General features: G+C 37.1%; 1 protein-coding gene and 1 pseudogene across 1 annotated transcript in view; one reads left to right on the forward strand and one right to left on the reverse strand.

Annotated features, from left to right (window-relative positions):
- Positions 1-20,655, forward strand: part of LEKR1 (leucine, glutamate and lysine rich 1) — a 185,409-nt gene that overhangs the window by 35,573 nt on the left and 129,181 nt on the right. The window lies entirely within an intron of this gene.
- On the reverse strand, positions 12,140-13,061 carry LOC131415010 (peroxisomal membrane protein PMP34-like; annotated as a pseudogene).

The following is a 20,655-nucleotide window of genomic DNA, read 5'->3' on the forward strand; positions in this document are numbered from 1 at the left end:
GATTGGACATATGAACATGAGGAAGGCAGGAAATAAAAGGTTGAGTACCATTTGGAAAAGCACCTATTCTTTTTCAGGCCACTGAAAAATGGCTCCAATAGACACAGAGCTGTTAACAAATAATTTAAACCTAGAAGTTTATATCATGTTTTTCTTAGAATAGATGTATAGATGTGAATTTATTGTATTGATATTTGTGCTGTGCATTACTTAAACTTTGAGAAACCTAAACAAGTTTTATTCACACCATGTAGTTCTAAGACCAGGTAATCCTTTTATTATATTCTCATTTTTCTCTCACAACAACACTAGATTGTTTTCTAGACCAACGTCCTTAGGTATAGAGCATACTGTTTTCTTTTATTCCTTCTGTCTATGAACATGTACAAACAGTAAATAGAAGTTGACAGGTGTTTTTACTCTTGGTATAAATAATGTTTACACGGGTTTCCTCATTACTAGATCTCTCAAGGTTATGGAGATGGATATTTATTCAACAACATTGATAGACCTATGTATGCATGTATATCTTTTATTACTAGTACAACTTTGAAAACCCTTCTGTGTATCATTATGTTGTTGCTATAGCAACATGGTTACCAAAATAAGGTACATTTTTTCTGCCTTGTCTTTTTAAAGGAGGCCTTTTTTCCCCAAGCTTTTTCATCAGCACTGTAGAGTTTCAGTCCCAGGCATACAATATTCTTTCTATTTATCTTTTCCCCTGGAATTTCCCTTACTTAAATTAATTATGTATCATTATAACATAAAATACAACTTTTATTGGACTAAATCCTAGTGGGAATTATAAGAATGAATGAAGGGAGGCAGTGTATGATATGGTATGAACAGGAGAGGCTCTGCTGTTACCTAGCCCCACCTCATAATCTTTTTGTACCTTTGTTTCTTCATCTATAAAATGGTCAGAGAAACAGCTACTGCACAGGGATGGTGTGCACACTGCTCTGTGACCGGCAGGAATGCAGTTATGTTTCACTTCCCTCACCTTCCCTCTCGTTCCTTTCCATGTCTGTGCACTCAGGTTAATAGCGTACAGTGTTTTCCCCCATGGATATCATCACATTCCCACCTACCTTGGTATCTAAACATTGCCTAAAATCACAAGGGAAGTTCTTGGGTCTAGGAAATAGCCCAATCTCAGCTCTACCGCAACAATAAATTCCAGTTTAATTGGAGTTTTAAAATGCCTAGCCCAACTTTGGTTAGGTCCACATCCTGTGTTTCTGCTCAATGGAGTAGAGATTTGTAGACAGCATAACTTTGGGATTGTTATTTTTATTTATTATACACCCTTCTTTCCAAAAAGGATATGAGGTATTTTAAAAGGACGTAATAAAATTAACAACATAGGGGAAAAAAAGGAGGGATGTGTGGGACAAAAACCGAGAAACCAAATATGTCCACTCTGAGGATCAACAGTTAAGTGCAGCTTTCTTGCAAATCCTTTTACCTGAGCGTCGGGGATTTCTGTACTCTTAGCCTCTTTGTAGGAGTGGGAATGGAGTAGGGGTTGGGGATGTGCATTTTACTCAGTTAGTTAGTCAGTTTTATTTATTTAAGCAAGGCTGACATAGCACTAGAAGAAATCTCCAGGAGGTCTACAGGAGATCATTCAGGAGGGCATTTAGGTCCTAGTGAGGACGTGCTCTGTCTGCGCATCTGAAGCCAATCCTCACAGGCAGTTGGTGGCTGCCCCTCTAAGGCTGCTGTTCACTGAGGAGGCAGCAAAACTATTCTCATGAACGCAGACCCAGCTTGCCTTTCTGTTAGCTTTCTCTAAATCCTCATCTCTCCACCCACCTCCTTACTGTTTCACTTACCACTAGGCCTGAACAAACAAGTCACATCATGTTATTTTAGCTTAGAAATAGGATGATTTTTATTTGTTGCAGGTTTGAATTAATGCATCTTCAAAAACAGTATGCAATTTGGTTTCTTCTCAGATTCTTTATATATTATTTACATATATCTAAATGGGAACAGTTTCAAATTGAAGAAAAATGAATTAACTCATTGAGTGAGGTCTGATCAACTCCTGTTATTTCTATTTTATAGATGGATAAGCAAACAAAAAGATTAAATAACTGCTCACACAGCTGATTAAATTCTTTGTCTTTTCTATAATATCACTATTAGGATTAGTTGAAGAAACCAAACAAATATGGCTATGGCAAGCGGTGGCATGAAGACGCTGTCATTGGACAACTGTTCTGAAGGGACAGGGCACACCAGATCTTGAGCCTTGTCTTGTTGGACTGAAGAAACCCAATTGTACAAAAAGCCATTGAGTATTAGCAAGAGACAGGGGTTGATTGAGTTCGTAGAACTGTTGGGATAGCTGTCCCTGGAAACAATGTGAAGAACTCAACAAGAAATCTTCATGTATTACCAGCCTTATTTTAAAGTAGACTGAAGATATGGTGACAATGGAAAAGTCTTTCCATCAGCTGAAGTGGCTCCACTTTGAAATTACTAATTCAGACATCCAATCTTTGTTTATAGTCTACTTATCTCCCAACTTGATCAGTTTCATTGAGGCCTGAAGTCTATTGATGCCTCTGCCTTCTCTCTGTCTCTTTCTGTTATCACTTTTTTTCTATCCTGCTTAGCTTCCATGGTCTGTGATGTCAACCATTCTTTTTTTTTTATTGTGATAACATTGGTTTATAACGTTATATAAATTTCAGATATACATCATTATATTTCGATTTCTGTGTAGATTACATCATGTTCACCACCCAAAGACTAATTATAATCCATCACCATACACATTCAGCCATTCTTTTGACAGTATCTTAAAGTCCCTTGTCTCATTATCATTCCAGCATATCAGCCTGGAAAACCCCTAATATGGATGACTCCAACTAACCACACTCTTTATACCAGTACCCTACTGCCGGGAACCTGATACTACCTATTATTTCCTCTTTCTGTAGTATTTTTACCTTCTCTTCCTCTACAAACTCCTTCCTTTCCAACAGCATTTCCTCAGGACTCTCCAAACAAACAAATGAAACCACTCAGTGTGAGGCTTCTTCCAGCTACTGCCTTAGATCTCTCTTCCTTTTCATGCTAGTTTATCAAGTAAATTATCTGGACTTGCTGTCCCCATTTTCTCACTTCCACACACATCAGCTCACTGTAATCTGGCTTCACTCAGCATCCTTTCAAAGAAGATGTTCTAATTCAGGTCACCAGTTACTTCCATGTTACGAAATCTAAAAAATATGCTAGTTCTTTATTTTTCTTGACTTCTTAGCAGCATTGACACAGTATTTTACCCCTTCTACCCAAAAATACTCTTCTTTTCCTTGTGTGATATATTTTTCTGGTTTTTTGTGGCCTCTCATGATGCCTGTTGCTTCTCATTCTCCTTTCCTGGGCTCCCCACTTCTTCCTGCTCTAAATGCTGGAGTCTTTCAGGGCTCTGTCCGTAGCTCTCTTCTATTTTCATTCTACATTTTCTTTTCAGTTTCCAGTTGATCTTACCCAATCCCAAGGCTTCAGTTACCCCATCTTGTTGTAGGCTTGTGAATCTCCACTTCCTCTTCTAACTTATCCTCTGAGCTCCTGACTAATCTATTCAATGCTCCATTCAGCATCTCCACCTCACTGCAGCATCATAGGCTTCAACAGTGCCCCAGGGTGAACAGGTCATCCTCCTTCCACACCTGTTACTCTTGTGTTTTTGACTTCAGGAAACGTTGCCCCATCAGCACTGTGCAGCATTAAGGTAGTGTTGAAAGTCTGGGTTCTGCAGTCAGACTGCCTGAGTTTGAATCTTGGCTCCACAAGTCATTAGTGATGTGGACTTGGGCAAATTACTTAAATACTCTTTGCCTCAGTTTCCTAGTCTATAAAATGGGAGTAATAATACTACCTACATCGCAGGGTTACTCTGAGTATTTAATAGGGTTGTTGTGAGGTTTATATAAATGGAAATTTAATAAAATATATGAATTACTTATATAACAAACTATAATTACGATTATCATCAATCGTGGGCATCATCCTTGATTCTTTCTATTTTATCATCTTCCTCCTGAATATCTCTTGAATCTGTCTATATATCCCTCAATCCAAACAGCCACCATCCTGGTCCATTCTCTGTTTAGACATCTACAATAGTTTCCCTACATTACCTGCTGCCCATTTCTAATCCATTCTTTACTCTGCAACCCAGGTGATTGTGTCAAAATACATATCTGACCATTATATTCCACTGCTTTACCTGCCACAGGATTGCATTGCCCTTAAAATAAAGTCCTGAATACTCTTTATGGTTTGAAACTCTGTATGATCTCTGGCCCTTGATTATCCCTCCAGTCTCACTCTCTTTGTTACAGTCACCTTAGACTTTTTTAGTTCCTAAAATGTACCATCGTTCAACTTCTTTGAATGTACTGTACCTTCTGTTGGGGACTCTTCACCCCTTCCACCATCTTTTCTCTACTTCCTTTTGCAGGTTTCAGCTAAAATGTCAGATCCTCAGGAAGGTATTCTCTGACCCCTGATGGGGTTCTGTGACATTCTTTGTTCTCCATTTTATGGTGCTCCTCATACTTACAGTTATTTGTTGAATGTTTGCATTCCTGGCTATAATGTAACTTCCATGAAAACCAGTCTTATTCTTTGCTTTATCTATCCCCAGCACCTAACACAGTGTCTGGCACATCGTAGTGCCCCAAAAGATTTGTTGAACTGATTAATTTATGACAAGATATGAAAAATATATGGTGGCTTCCTATGTTTCAGAAATTCTCTGCTCTCTGATTATTGTAAGCAGTAAGGCTGACCTTTCCCTATAGATGCTGAAAAGGCCGAACACTTGCTTTTTCAGCCTCACTTGCAGTTAAGGGTGACTTTCTGTGAAGGTTCTATCAAATTAGATGTAAGTGAAAATCTCTTGGGGAGTTGTGGGAAATTTTGCACTATTCCTCCCTTTGTTGCTTCCTTCTTATTCTTCCCACCTGAAATTCAGAGGACAGACTGGAGGCAGATCAGCTTTCTTGCAATGGCAAGGTTTCTATGAGGGTAATCATGACATTCTAAGAAAGATAGAAGGAGCCTGGGTCATTGCTGGTATCTTGGGTGCCCTTTTTCTGTCCCTGAAATGCCTCTCTCCAGACTTCTTATGTGAGAACAATTAACCACTATATGGTTAATATACTATAGCCTGGTTTCTGTAATATGTAACCAGATGCAATCCCTGTTACACAAACTTACTGCCTACATCACTTATTCGGTACCTAGCATGTCCTATTTTGTGATAGTGGGTGAGTGGATGGATGGATAAGTGGATGGGATGGATGGATAGATGGGTGGATGAACCCACCCATCTAGGGATGAACCTCTAGACTGTAAACTGCTGGAGGATCAAGACCATATCTTATATTTTTTGTATCACCCCTCCCCACCCACCTCTATCCACCCTGAACACTGTCCTGCATCTAGTAGATTCCCAACAGATATTTACTGATGATGATGTTGATTGTGGATTGAAGATGTTATTTCATTAGAGAGGGCTCTAAGTTACAGGTTTAATTTGGATTCTAAAATGAAATCCCCTAAGAGATCAGCTTCTGAACTTTCACAATTTAAAGAGACTCATAAGCATTTGGATCAAACTGTGGTACATCCAAGATAATTTGGAAAACCAAGTATCTTTGCAAAAGTCAGAATCAGGGATAGATCTTGGCAGATGTTCTTCTCAATGGTGTTTAAAACCTAACGACCTTTATTAAATGAAAGGAAGTGAAGTAGTATAACTCTCTGCTGAGATAGCACATTATAAGCAAGAGGATCATAGTTTACAGTCCAAACTGGGAACTTTTTGAGAGTAAAAGGGGGGTGTCATCAAGGATTAATCTTTTTTTAAAGACTTTAGAGAAGTTTTAGATTTACAACAAAATTAAGAGGGAAGTACCAAGATTTCCCATGTCTTTCTTGCCCCCACACATGCATAGTTTGCACTATTATCAACATTCCCCACCAGAAGTGTACATTTTTTACTAAGGATGAATCTACATTGACACATCATAATCACCCAAAGTCCATAGTTCATCTTAGAGTTCCCTTTTGGTGTTGTTTTCTATAGGTTTGGACAAAGGTATATTGACATGTATCCATCTATCGTATCATACAAAATAGTTACACTGCCCTTCAAATCCTCTGTGCTCTGCCTATTCATCCTCCCTCTGCCACAGCAACCACTGATCTTTTTATATCTCCATAGTTTTGCATTTTCCAGAATGTCACATAGCTGGAATCATATGGTATGTAACCTTTTCAGACTGGCTTCTTTTACTTAGTAATAGCCATTTAAGTTTCCTCCATCTTTTCATGGCTTGATAGCTCATTTCTTTTTAATGCTGACTAATATTCCATTGTCTGGATGTACCACAGTTTATCCATTTACCTACTGAAGGACATGTTGGTTGCTTCCAAGTTGTGGCAATTATGAATAAAGATGCTATAAATATCCACGTGCAGGTACCAAGGAGCATGATTCCTAGATCATGTGGTAAGAGTATATTTAGTTTTGTAAGAAACCACCAAACTGTCTTCCAAAGTGGCTGTACTTTTTGCATTCCTACCAGCAATGTATGACAGTATCTGTTGCTCCACATCCTCACCAGCATTCGGTGTTGTCAGTGTTCTGGATTTTGGCCATTCTAATAGGTGTGTAGTGGTATCTCATTGTTGTAATTTGCATTTCTTTAATGACATATGATGTGGAGCATCTTTTCATGTGCTTATTTGCCATCTGTACATCTTCTTTGGTGAGGTGTCTGTTAGGTCTTTGATCCATTTTTTAACTGGGTTGTTGGTTTTCTATCATTGAGTTTTAAGAGTTCTTTGTGTATTTTGGATAACAGTCCATTATCAAATGTATCTTTTGCAAATATTTTCTCCCATCTGTGGTTTTTCTTCTAATTCTCTTGATATTGTCTTTCACAGAGCATAAGTTTTTAATTTTAAGGAAGTCCAGATTATTATTTCTTTCATGGATCATGTCTTTGGTGTTGGATCTAAAAAGGTATCACATACCCAAGGTCATCTACGTTTTTTCCTTTGTTATCTTCTAGGAGTTTTATAGTTTTGCATTTTACATTTGGTCTGTGATCCATTTTGAATTAATTTTTGTGAAGGATGTAAGGTCTGTGTCTAGATTTTTTTTTTTTTTTTTTTTTTTTTTGTGAGGAGATCAGCCCTGAGCTAACATCCGCCAATCCTCCTCTTTTTTTGCTGAGGAAGACGGCCCTGGGCTAACATCCGTGCCCATCCTCCTCCACTCCACATGGGACGCCGCCACAGCATGGCTTACCAAGCAGTGCGTCGGTGCGCGCCCGGGATCCGAACCAGCGAACCCCGGGCCGCCGCAGCGGAGCGCGCGCACTTAACCGCTTGCGCCACCGGGCCGGCCCCAAGATTTTTGTTTTTTGCATGTGGATATCTTGTTGTTCCAGTACTATGTGTTGAAGAGACTGTCTTTGCTCCATTGTATTGCCTTTGCTTCTTTGTCAAAGAGCAGTTGACCATATTTATGTGAGTATTTCTGGACTCTCTGTTCCATTAATCTCTTTGTCTGTTTTTTCACCAATACCACCCTATCTTGATTACTGTAGTTTTATAATAAGTCTTGAAGTCAGGTAGCATCAGTCTTCCAACTTTGTTCTGCCTTCAGTATTGAGTTGGCTATTCTCCATATAAACTTCAGAATCAGTTTATTGATACCCATTAAATAACTTGTGTGATTTTGATTGGCATTGAATTGAATCTATAGATTAAGTTGGGAAAAACAGACATCTTGACAATATTAAGTCTTTCTATCCATAAACGTGGAATATCTCTCAACTTATTTAGTTCTTCTTTGATTTCTTTCATCAGAGTTTTGTAGTTTTACTCATATAGATCTTGTACATATTTTGTTTGATTTATACCAAAATATTTCATTTTGGAGGGTGCTAAGGTAAATGGTAATGTGTTTTTAAATTTCAATTCCATGTGTTCATTGCTGGTATATAGGAAAATGATTTAATTTTGTATGTTAACTTTGTATCCTGGAGCTTTGCTATAATTGCTTATTAGTTCCAGAAGTTTTTTTTTTGTTGAATCTTTTGGATTTTCTACATAGACAATCATGTCAACTGAGAACAAAGACAGTTTTATGTCTTCCTTCCCAATCTGTATACTTTTTTTTTCCTTTTCTTGCCTTTTTGCATTAGCAAGGACTTCAGTATGATGTTGAAAAGGAATGGTGAGAGGGAACATCCTTGCCTTGTACCTGATCTTAGTAGGGAAGTTTTGGTTTATTATCATTAAGTTATAGATTTTTTTTAGTTAGTTATGGGTTTTATGTTAGTTATTGGTTTTTTGTAAATAGTCTTTATCAAGTTGAGAAAGTTCCCCTCTGTTCCTAGTTTACTGTGAGTTTTTATTATAAATGGATGTTGGATTTTGTCAAATACTTTTTCTGCATCTATTGATATGGTCATGTAATTTTTCTTTTTGAATGTGTTGATGTGATAGACTACATTAATTGATTTTCAAATGTTGAACCAGCCTTGCATAATTGGGATAAATCCCACTTGGTTGTGGTATATAAATCTTTTAAAACTTCTTTGGATTCAATAGGCTAGTATTTTGTTGAGGATTTTTGCATCCATGTTCATGAGCAATATTGGTCTATAGTTTTCTTTTCTTGTAATGTCTTTGTCTGATTTTGGTATTAGGGTAATGCTGGCCTCATTGAATGAATTAGGAAGTATTCCTTCTGCTTATATCCAATGAAAGAGATCATAGAGCATTGGTATAATTTATTCCTTAAATGTTTGTTATAATTCACCAGTGAACCCATCTGGGCCTGGTCCTTTCTGTTTTGGGAGGTTGTTAATTATTGATGCAATTTCTTTGATAGACATAGTCCTATTCAGGTTGTCTATTTATTCTTGTGTGAGTTTTGACAATTTTTTCAAGGAATTGGTCCATTTCATCTAGCTTATCAAATTTTGGGGCATAGAGTTGTTCATAATATTCCTTTATTATCCATTTATTGTTCATGGTATCTGTAGCAATGTCTCCTCTTTCATTTCTGGTGTTAGTAATTTGTGTCTTCTTTCTTTTTTTCTTAGTTAGCCAGGTTAGAGACTTATTGATTTTATTGATTTTTTTCAAAGAAATAGCTTTTGGTTTTGTTGATTTTCTCAATTGATTTCCTGTTTTAAATTTCGTAATTTCTGCTCTTAATTCTGATTTCTTTTCTTCTGCTTACTTTGGATTTAATTTACTCTTCTTTTTCTAGTATTTTAAGTTAAAAGCTTAGATTAGCTTAGATTATTGATCTTTTGTCTTTTCTAATGTATGCATTCAATACTATAAATTTCCCTTAAACACTGCTTTTGCTGCATCCCACAAATTTTGATAAGATATGTTTTCATTTTCATTTAGTTCAAAATATTCTTAAGTTTCCTTTGAGATTTCTTCTTTGACACATGTGTTATTTAGAAGTATTCCACGTGAACTGGAGAAGAATGTGTATTCTGCTCTTATTGAATGAAGTAGTCTATAGATGTCAATTAGATCAGTTGTGATGGTGGTGTTGAATCCAACTACGTCCTTACTGTTTTTCTCCCTACTGTATCTGTCCATTTGTGATAGAGGAGTAATTATCTAACTAATCTAACTGTAATAATGGATGCATCTGTTTCTCCTTACAGTTCTATAAGTTTCTGCCTCTGGTAGTTTGGCACTCTGGTGTCAGCATATACATGTTAAGAATTGTTATGTCTTCTTGGAGAATTGATCCCTTTATCATTATGTAATTCTCTTCTTTATCCTTGATAACTTTTCTTGCTTTGAAGTTTACCCTGTCTGAAATTAATATAGCTACTCCTGCTTTCTTTTGATTAGTGTTAGCTAATCAAAATGGTATATTTTCTCCATCCACTACTTTTAATCTAATGTGTCTTTATATTTAAAGTAGGTTTCTTGCAGACAACATATAGTTGTTTTGTGTTTTTTGATCCACTCTGATTATCTCTGTCTTTTAGTTGGTGTACTTAGACATTTGACATTCAAAGTGATTATTGGTATAGTTGGATTAATATGTACTATATTTATTGCTGCTTTCTGTTTGCTGCCCTTGTTCTTTGTTCTTATTTTTGTCTTCCACTCTTTTTCTGTCTTTTGTAGTTTTAATTGAGCATTTTATATAATTCTATTTCCTCTCCTTTCTTAACATATGTTATACTTCTTTTTTTCACTTTTTGTAGTTATTGCCCTAGAGCTTGCAATATACATTACAACTAATCCAAGGTCACTTTCAAAAAACACTGTACCACTTTATGGGTAGTATTGTGTGTACCTTACAATAAAACAATAATCCTGATTCTTTCCTCTCTTCCCTTGTATCATTGCTGTCATTCATTTCATTTATATGTCAGCACATGTAAGAATATATATATTCACAAGATATATACATAAGCATATATAATCACATTGTTGCTATTATCACTTTGAACAGACTCTTATCTGTTAGATAAATTAAGAATAAGAAAAATAAAAGTTGTTTTTTTTTTTACTTTCACTTATTCCTTCTTTGATGCTCTTCCTATCTTTATGTAGATTCAAGTTTCTGGCCTATATTATTATTTTTTTTTTTCTAGAGGTTGTTTTAATACATTAATCCATCTTTCCTTTGAGAAAAATCTTTGTCTTGGTTTCTATAATTGAAACCAATCATATCTCCTGTTGGGTCAGGGGCTTTAAGGTCTCTCCAACTTTAATGTGAGTATAAATCACCTGGGGATCTTGTTAAAATGCAGAATATGATTCAGAAGGTCTGGGACTGCATGTCCAATAAGTTCCCAGGTAATGTCAATGCTAGTGCTTGATGGACCACACTTTGAGTAGCAGGACTCTAAGGAATGTTTCCAAATAGAATCTCAATCAGATGTTTATTCTCAAAATACACAGGCTTCACCAAGAGTTTGTAAAGGTAGATAATATTCCAGAGCCTAAACAAGGTATCTGCTTCCTCTCCCCTTTTTTGTGATTTTTACCAGCTGGTTGTAAACCCAATGTAATACCTTAGTAAAGGGCAACTTTAAAGAATGTCTTTTGTTCTGACAGTTTATTGGGGCTTGACTTGATTGGCGCTTGTATGGATGAACATAAAATCTGAAGCCTTTTGTAATAAAAGCATTGATTCAAAAATATATATATTTTTTTTTGCTGAGGAATATTAGCCCTGAGCTAACATCCATTGCCAATCTTCCTCTTTGCTTGAGGACAATTCGCCCTGAGCTAACATCTGTGCCAATCTTCCTCTATTTGTATGTGGGTCACTGCCACAGCATGGCCACCAGCAAGTGGTGTAGGTCCACGCTCGGGAACTGAACGTGGGCCACTGAAGCAGAGCATGCCGAACTTAACCATTAGGCCATGGGGCTGGACCTCAACATAAGTATTTTTTAATTATATCAAATACTAACGAAAAAGTGATGTTTACAAATAGTTTATAAGAGAATCATTTGAGATTAATAATTTTCATTTCTCCTACAAAATAAATAGCTCTTGCTAAAGAAGACACCTTCCCTTAAGCAGGAGTAAAAGAGCCCAAGAAAATAAAGTCATGCCCATGGCACAGTCATAATATTATTTTTAGTGAGGAACATACCAAGATTAAGATATACAAAAGTGTGTGAGGAAAATTACATGGTGTTAAATTTGTCCTAGAACCTGAGGGAGGGGAAAGAGAACAGCTGGTAAATTTAAGAAAAATTTTAACTGGTAAAGATTACATGAGAACAATAGTCCACTCACCTTAAGAAAACCAATGAACCATCACAAACTTTCATTTTCAGGTTTCCAACAATGTGCTCTTTTCATGTGATCACTAGTCCAATATCCCCTTCAAAATCCAACCAACCATCATAAAAATTAAGTTGGCAAGAGGACCAGCTGCTTAACTCCACGTTTACCCCTAGATGCATTTCAAGCTCAGGAGGGTGAAATGTGCAGTGGAAGGAGCAAGAGTAAAAGGAGAACTGCTTCTCTTCACACAGAAGGAAGCCCCCTGTTGAGCATCTTTCTTCACTTTGCAGGGTAAGGTGTCTCAGTGCTTGTGTGCACACTTCAGCCCTGTAACTGTGAAGGTAGCAGCCATCAGTTTCTCATCAACAAGGAACATGAGAGCAGCAGTGAGGACTGTCTGCAGCAGTTTGGCTTCAAGGCCTTTGTAGAGTCCCATTATTTCAAAATGCCTTACTCATTGGTCAAGAAGATAGAGAATATTACAAAGACTCCCCAGTGTGCTGTTTTCTGGGTTTAGTCTGTGACGTCCGAACCTCAGAATCGACTGTACCATCTGCAAGGGATAGGTGACTGTGGTGGCAATCACTTTGGCTACTGCACCAGTGATGAACACATCCACAGAAGAAACCTTCATTTGTTTCTTTAAAGGCTGCCACTTTAAACTTTCATAGAACATGAATTGGATGGCAGCACTGAAGACCAACAGCAAGGAGGGAAATCTGCCATTCCATAAAGCCAAGATTCTTTCATCTTGAATGATCTGGTGAAAAGCATCAATAATACCTTTGTAGTTGGTTGGTACAATGTCTTCATTCCTAAATTTTGCCCCTTGCAGCTTCAGTCTGGTATTTACCACCCAGAGTGGAGTTGTTAGCAACATATTCACCACTCCTGCAACAAATCCAATTACCAGATCTTCTCCAGTAGTAGAATGTTGACCTTTGACCCACACTGCTTTGAGGCTATTAAAAGTGTAGAAGCAGACAAATTAGAGCAGTAGAGACTGGAGATAACTGGAAACCACCCTCAATGTGGTGCCAGGAACCCTTCTTCTTTAATGATCTCCAGGAGCACCTTGTATGTAGTTTTGGACTTTCTTTTCTCATCAACTTGAAGTTGAAGTCAAGCTGTATCCAAGGAAATAATACTGTCATTGCTGTCATGCTTCCCACAGCTCCAGCCACGGCGTGGACAAGGCTTTCACAGGAGAGCACAGAAGCCATCAGTGCGGCACCCCACAGACCTAGCCACACTCTTCCCACAGGAGCCACAGCCGGCCCAGTGAGGAAAAAAGTGCAGTAGGCCCCGGGGTCTGGCCTGTGTTATTTTCCTTCTCTCTAAAGAACTTTAAAATTTCTTGCAAGGCAGATCTACTGGCAACAAATTCCCTCAATTTTTGTTTGTTTGAGAAAGTCTTTATTTCTCCTTTACTTTTGACGGATAATTTCACAGCATACAGAATTCTAGATTGGTGGGTTTTTTCTCTCAACACTGAATATTTTGCTCCACTCTTTTCCTGCTTGCATGGTTTTTGAGGAGAAGTCATGTAATTCTTGTCTTTGTTTCTGTATAGATAAGTGTTTTTGCCCTCTGGCTTCTTTCAGGATATTTTTTTCTTTATCTTTAATTTTTTGTAGTTTGGAGATGCTATGCCTAAGTGTGGTTTTTTCAGCATTTTCCTGCTTGGTGTTCTCTGAGGTCTCAGTCTGTGCTTTGGTGTCTGATATTAATTTGGGGAAAATTCTCGGTCATTATTGTTTCAAATATTTTTTCTGTTCCTTCTCTCTTTCTTCTTCTAGTATTCCTGGTATGCGTGTGTTACACTTTCTGTAGTTGTCTAACAATACTTGGATATTCTGTTCTGGCTGTTTTTCAGTCTTAGTTCTCTTTGCTTTTTTAGGTTTCAAGGATTCTATTGATGTATCCTCTAGCTCAGAGACCCTTTCCTCAGCCATGTCTTTGACTAATAAGCCCGTCAAAGGCAGTCTTCATTTTTATTACACTATTTTTGATTTCTAGCATTTCTTTCTGGTTCTTTCTTAGGGTTTCCATCTCTCTGCTTACAATGCCCATCTGTTCTTACATGCTATCTACTTTAGCCATTAGAGCCCTTAGCATATTAATCATAGTTGTTTTAAATTCATGGTCTAATAATTCCAACATCCTTGTCATGTCTGGTTCTTATGCTTGCTCTGTCTCTTTAAATTATGTTTTTTGCCGTTGGTATGCCTTGTAATTTTTTCTTGATAGTTGGATATGACGTACCAGGTAAAAGGAACTGCTGTCAATAGGCCTTTAGTAGTGTGGTGGTGAGGTGTGGTGGGGAGGGGAAGTGATCTACAGTGCTATGATTAAGTCTCAGTCTCGCAGTGAGCTCTGGACTGTGAAATCCACAAGGTTTCTCAGCTCTGCCCTTGCCCTCCCCTCTCCCCAGCCTGGAGGTGGGACAGGTTGGCTAGAGTGGGCTGGAGTTGAATATTTCCCTTTGCCAGGCCACTTAGTCTCTGATAATACCCCAGCAGGTTGGGCTGTGGTTAACTAGTTTCCCCTGAGTGCAGGCCTTGTTAAGAAGAACAGAGTGCTTTGGTGTATTCCTTTTCCCCTCACCCTGCTGGAATCACAAGGCGATTTTTCTTCGATATTTACTGTTGGAACCTGGTCAAGTTCTAGAGGTAAATCTCACAATGTTGTGGAGGCTGCACTATGACGGGGTCCCTCCAGAGTTTTTAACTCACAGAGTTGTTCACAGTGAACCTCCAGCAATTTGTCAATTACACCTTCAATAATTATTCTTAAACTGGAACTGTCCTAGGACTTATGACTAAATTTAAGAAAATAACTCATTTATATATGTTTTAAAAGTCTATAATTTTGAGGGGCTGGCCCCGTGGCTTAGCGGTTGAGTGCGTGCGCTCTGCTACTGGCGGCCCGGGTTCGGATCCCGGGCGCGCACCGACGCGCTGCTCGTCTGGCCATGCTGAGGCAGCGTCCCACATACGGCAACTAGAAGGATGTGCAACTATGACATACACCTATCTACTGGGGCTTTGGGGGAAAAAAAGGAGGAGGACTGGCAATAGATATTAGCTCAGGGCCAGTCTTCCTCAGCAAAAAGAGGAGGATTGGCATGGATGTCAGCTCAGGGCTGATCTTCCTCACAAAAAAAAAAAGTCTATAATTTTGATACAGATTTGAGGACATTTTCTCTGAGGCCATTTTCATTTCAATGTATTTGCACATGTTTTTGCCCCTAGCCAAAATAAACTACCCATTTCATTTCTTTATTTGTGGTTAGATTATTTTGAGTCTTCGAGATCCTTCTTTTTTATGATGTTACCTCCAGTTACTCCAGCCCATAATGATCTCCTTTTGATATCATATATCACTTGTATTTTCAAAGAAACCTTTTATCAATTGAGCATGTTCCGTCTTATTTTGTATTTTTGTTGGTGTTTGTTCTTAAGTTTTGCCTTTTTAATATGTCAAAATCTTCAAGAACAGTAACTGTCTTTATCTTCCCTTGTGTTACCCATAGGATTTAGAACCTAGTGGTGGGCGCATGGTAGGTGTTTGCTAATTTGCTGAGTGATTGAAATGTATGAAATTAATCATGAAGCCAGAGTTTTCATATTACATTTCATTTTGATTATACCACTATACATAACATAGGAATGTTTACACACCTCCTGGAAGGTAGTCAAGGTTGTGTGTTGTTCTATATTATAAATGATATCCATGTCAAGAAAAGAGAAATGGGACAGAATATCTCTTGCTGCTACCTCTGTTTTCTATTAACAGTAAATGCGTGTAGGCCTATAGATGGCTGTCTGCCATGAAATGCATCATTTACACTGGCTTTTAATATGCCTCCTGGCATTTCAGTTTCTGTTCTCAGCAGGCAACCTCACTCGTGCTGAATCCTCTAATATTTGTAACCAGATAAATGCTTATAGAGCTGTGAAAAATATTCTTGCTCTGCTTCTACATGGTTTCAGATGAATGTCAATGACATATTGGAAAGTATATCATTCACATATAATTTAAAATATCGAATCATAATAATTTCCTGCAGTTTATATTCCATTTTTTTGTTAATGGACATGAGGTTTTATACTGAGTTTATTCGGCCGTATATAATTGCTCCTGGGTTTTGTCATCGTCCACCTCAGAGGAGGAGGGATGTTCCTCAGCTGCTGCCACCAGCAGGCGCCCTATAGAATGCCTGTGCCTGAGCTCAGAAAGGGGGGCCGAGAAACAGAGAGAGAGGAAAAATGGCCATTTATTTATAACATTTTCCTTGCCCAGGTTGGGGATGGGGTGTGGAAAAGAGGCTGGGAGAAGAGAAATGCATATTTAAATATAGTATTAGCTTTTAGTTAATCAAGGCTCAGAGGAGGAGAAAAAAAATTCGCTTTGTAGTAATTATACATTTTTTTGTGTGTCAATAGTTATGTAGATGAGTTTAACAAACATTTTTTAAAGTTTTTTTTTCCTTCAGGACCCTGTGGTTCAAAAGACTCATACTGTGCATGAGATAAAGGTAAAAGAAAAATCACATTTATTTTCACAGAGAATATTTTTATCACAAATTTTACATTAGTAAAATAATAGAATTTTAAATAATAGGTTTTAAAATAGAATTTTAAAATAATAGGTTTTTTTCAAGGAACAAGACTTTGTATTTAGAAACATGTATTAATAAATATTATGGATTGTTTTTTAGATTTTTTGTGTGACCATCAGGATGGTAGCTTTGAATTCTAAATTCTCTGTTGAAAAATATTTGAATGATTAGTTTATACATTCTGCTTTATTGGTATATTGATGAAGTCCCCTAGTAATTACTCAGGGGAGAGAAATCAAACAGAAATTCATGTAATCATTTGAGTTTTAATCCTATTGTTGATCTAACTTAGAATCATTTTTATCTATAAGAAATTTAAAAAATTTAAAATGGGACATAATTATTGTGTTAAGATACTGGGATCAGGGTAATCCTTCTGCCCTTCTGCCTGCCATTTGAAAAAAATCCATAGATAAAGATTTAGGTTAACTTATTCATTTATTTGTTCATGATTGACTCATCATTTTCTAATTTTTCCAGATGGTTTATCTTGAGAAAGATATTTGTATATATTTTGCATCATTTTGTTATTATTTTGACAAACTCAAGAGAGTTGTTCAGTCCATAAAATTGTGATAACAGTGAACATAATTATATAATCAGGGATTGGAAAGAATGTCTTCGTTTCAGTATGTAATTCTGTCTAATATGTGGTCTCAGTTCATGTAGCTTTTCACTATGTCTAATGCAACTATTCAACTGAATGTGACTGCATAAGAGATGGTCGAAGAAGGTAGGAGGTTTAGGAGTGGGGAGAGGATTGGGATAGGGAAGAGACAAAAGAATAAAACAAAGCAGTTGGTCAACACTTCTGTTAAAAAGCAAATATACAGTTGGGAGACATGGTATTATTTATGACCAATCTTTTTATTCGCCCTGAGCTAACATCTGTTGCCAATCTTCCTCGTTTTGTATGTGAGCTGCCGCCACAGCACGGCCACTGACTAGTGGTGTAGGTCCACGCCCGGGAATGGAACCTGGGCTGCTGAAGCGGAGCTCACCAAACTTAACCACTAGGCCACCAGGGCCAGCCCTATTTATGACCAATCTTAACAGCAAAATATGTCTCAGACTCAAGCTTAGACTGGAAGTATGACATTGCGAAGTAGAAAAACTAATGCCAAATCCACAACACTCTCTCACTGAGCCATACATAGATCTGTGATTTAAGTTTTCTTTATCCTTTTGTAAAAACTTTGTTATTGCAAAATAAATAATGTTGTGAAATGAAGTTAACGGCTCTCTTCTGATATTAAGCCAGAAGATTTTGGAGAGGCACAGAGAGAGAAACAAAAATAAAAGAATTGGAAATTCCTAGTTAGAATATCCAGCAGATCTGGGGGGCTGCTGATCTGAGGAAAGAGGGAGCTAATTAAATGTGCTATGTTCTTAAGTTTTTCTCTTTCTTTAACCTTTTGTTTTTAGCCAGTCTTTATTTTTTAAGTGGTGACTGTTGAAAGCAGCATTTTCTTAGAATATTTGTCACCATTGTTCTTCTGTGTCAGACTTTGTCCAGTGCTTTTAGGTCTCTCTAATCAACATCATATTCCAAACACAAGCCTGTCTTTTTTAATTTTCTTGACTTAATGAAAAACTAATTAGCATATGAGCTGAAAAACATATTATGTTTATGCCTTTGAACAATTAACTTTTATATAACCTGTTTTATAGCTCTCATTTTCTAAAAAGGAAAGTTTATTTTCTTGTAAATGCTAAATCATAGACTTCTTTATTAATCTTGTTTTCTTTGGCTAGATATTTTATTCACTCATATCTTTATATCTAGAATAATAGGTTATAATTTTCTCCATTTCTTATCTTCTTTTAAAGGAAAAAAACGTAAAACCCAAAATTGTCAATGAGTTAGAAGCCAGTCATTTAGTACCTCATATACACCATAATATTGGCCTAGTATTTTATGCTCTTGCGGGAGAGAAGACTACAACTCGAGAGCTTTCTAGTGTTGATAGCAAAAATTATGATAAAAAAATTATGTTTCACAATTATAAGCATGTTTTGTTTGTCGCAGTGGAAAAAAATAGCAACACCAACAACCCCCCTGTGCCTCTTTTCTCCAATGTCTTTCTCTCTTTTGTCCAAATCTGAAGTCTTTTAGAGGCTGTTAGAAGGAGATGAAAGCAATTTGCTGTGGAAGCTGGAACGTTAAGTGCTCTGGCAAGCATTTGGATTTCTCTCGCAGGAGGAAAGGAGCAGCATGCCAAATCCTTACCATGCTGAGAGACAGAGACTGACTGGGTGGATTCTGAAAACACTTAATGCCCGTGAAAACAAAGCCTTGTGAGATTTACCACTGAACTCTTTCCCTCTGTGAACCCCTGGGTTTTGGGAGGGGATTTTAAAAAAAACATATATTTGGGAATATGTGTAAAGTTAATCTTCTGCTTAACCTTTTTTCACGTGCATAACATCTGTGGTTCTTAGCTGCTACTCACTTCCCTTTCTTGGTAAGGCCATTCCCCACTCCTCATTTCCTGTCAATCCCTATTAAGTATCCATATAATCAAGGCAGAATTCAAAGTACGATATGCAAGTAAAAATCCATCTTCTAAAATGGTATGCAAAGAAATATCAAAAGTACAAAATCAGAGCAAAGTATAGTCAACTACACATTAGTAGAGGATAAGAGCCAGGCTGCTGGGGTTCAAATCCCCATGCAGCCACTTGCTGATTGTGTGGCCTCGTTTAGCTTGCTCACCTCTCTGCCTTCCATTCCCTTATCTGTCAAATGGGCTGATGATGGATCTACCTCATAGGAATATTGTGATGTTGAAGTACGATAGCTCATGTAAATTATTAAGGACAGTGTCTGGCACTCGGTAAATGCTCAGTAGAGCTCATTATTATTTTTATTGTTATTGTTACCATTGTGATAAAAATTTTCTTATCTGTAGGAAAATATGATTTTGAAAAGTAAGCATTTTAATATCAATAAAATGCCAACATATAGAGTAGCATGCTGAACTAACTCATTTATTTAAATGCCAAAATGAAAATAAGTAAAATCTGAGAAGTTATAACATAACTTCCCAATATATACTGTATGACCTCACAACTTAGCGTTGTTTGCCAAGAGCAATCTAAAGTAGTAAATATCTAAATGATAAATTTTTAAATAAATGCTCAGTTTTAATTCATTTAAGTATATATAATTAATAAAACCAGGACAGTAAAGCATTGTGTGATTTAATACTTCATGGATTTGCTTTAATAAACCCCAAACCTAATGTTATACTTTTTAATTATTTCTAAATATAAATAGTTCATACTGAAGTGTTTTTTCTGAAGTTTGTAAGCAGTTATTAATATTTCCATCATAAATAATGCAAACTTCAGCCCAACCTTTTGTTTCAACTATCAGAAATTCCCTGTTAGTATATTTGAAATCAAATTGTAATATCGTATTGTATTTATCAGGCAACTCGAGGTGTCTCTGTGCTGTTAATTGAGATCAGCATTATCAGCCTACCCCAAAGTAATGCTCGACCAGCATTACTCCAACAGAAGGGCAGATGAGAGAAGAGGCAGCAACCTTGGATGTAGGCAGTTATTTTCTAAAAGCTGTGCTTCTTTTTAACAAAGCTGAAGGATTTGTGGGAAGCTGGATAAGCATCCTTGTGTTTGTTTATGCTGTCATTCTCCAGGGCAATTTTAATTTTGAGAAATACAATCCAAGATTACTTAAGGGTAAGAAAAAAGTATATGCATTTGCTTTTTGGGGTTACATGATTCCATACTCAATAAATTAATACCACAGGACAGGCCCAATACTGCCTAGTTTCTAAGAATAGGAGAATTGAAGGGTTTGTGAATCTTTTTAATCTGGATAAGAGAAAGACAGGCTTAAAGGGTTAGTACAGGAGAAGCATAGGTGATTGTTTTATGGCATGCAACATAAGATTAGGTGTCAGTGAGGATCAGTCTAAGGACCCAGGTTATCATCTGAGAAAACAGTTAGAATAAATTATACTTGTCACCTCCCTGAACTCACTGAGCATGGCTTGGTTTCTTATGACAAGTACATAGTTTACTAGAAGTGGCTGGGACCTGGAATTATACCCATCCACTGGCTGTAACAGGTGCTAAAGAAAACAGCCTCAGCCTTTTGTACTGTATAGGTATAGTCTTCCACTACCACCCTCCCCACTACACACCCCTTGAATCTCCAAGAGGGT

Source organism: Diceros bicornis, chromosome 15 (genome assembly GCF_020826845.1).
Source record: "Diceros bicornis minor isolate mBicDic1 chromosome 15, mDicBic1.mat.cur, whole genome shotgun sequence".
Taxonomy (NCBI): Eukaryota; Metazoa; Chordata; class Mammalia; order Perissodactyla; family Rhinocerotidae; genus Diceros; species Diceros bicornis.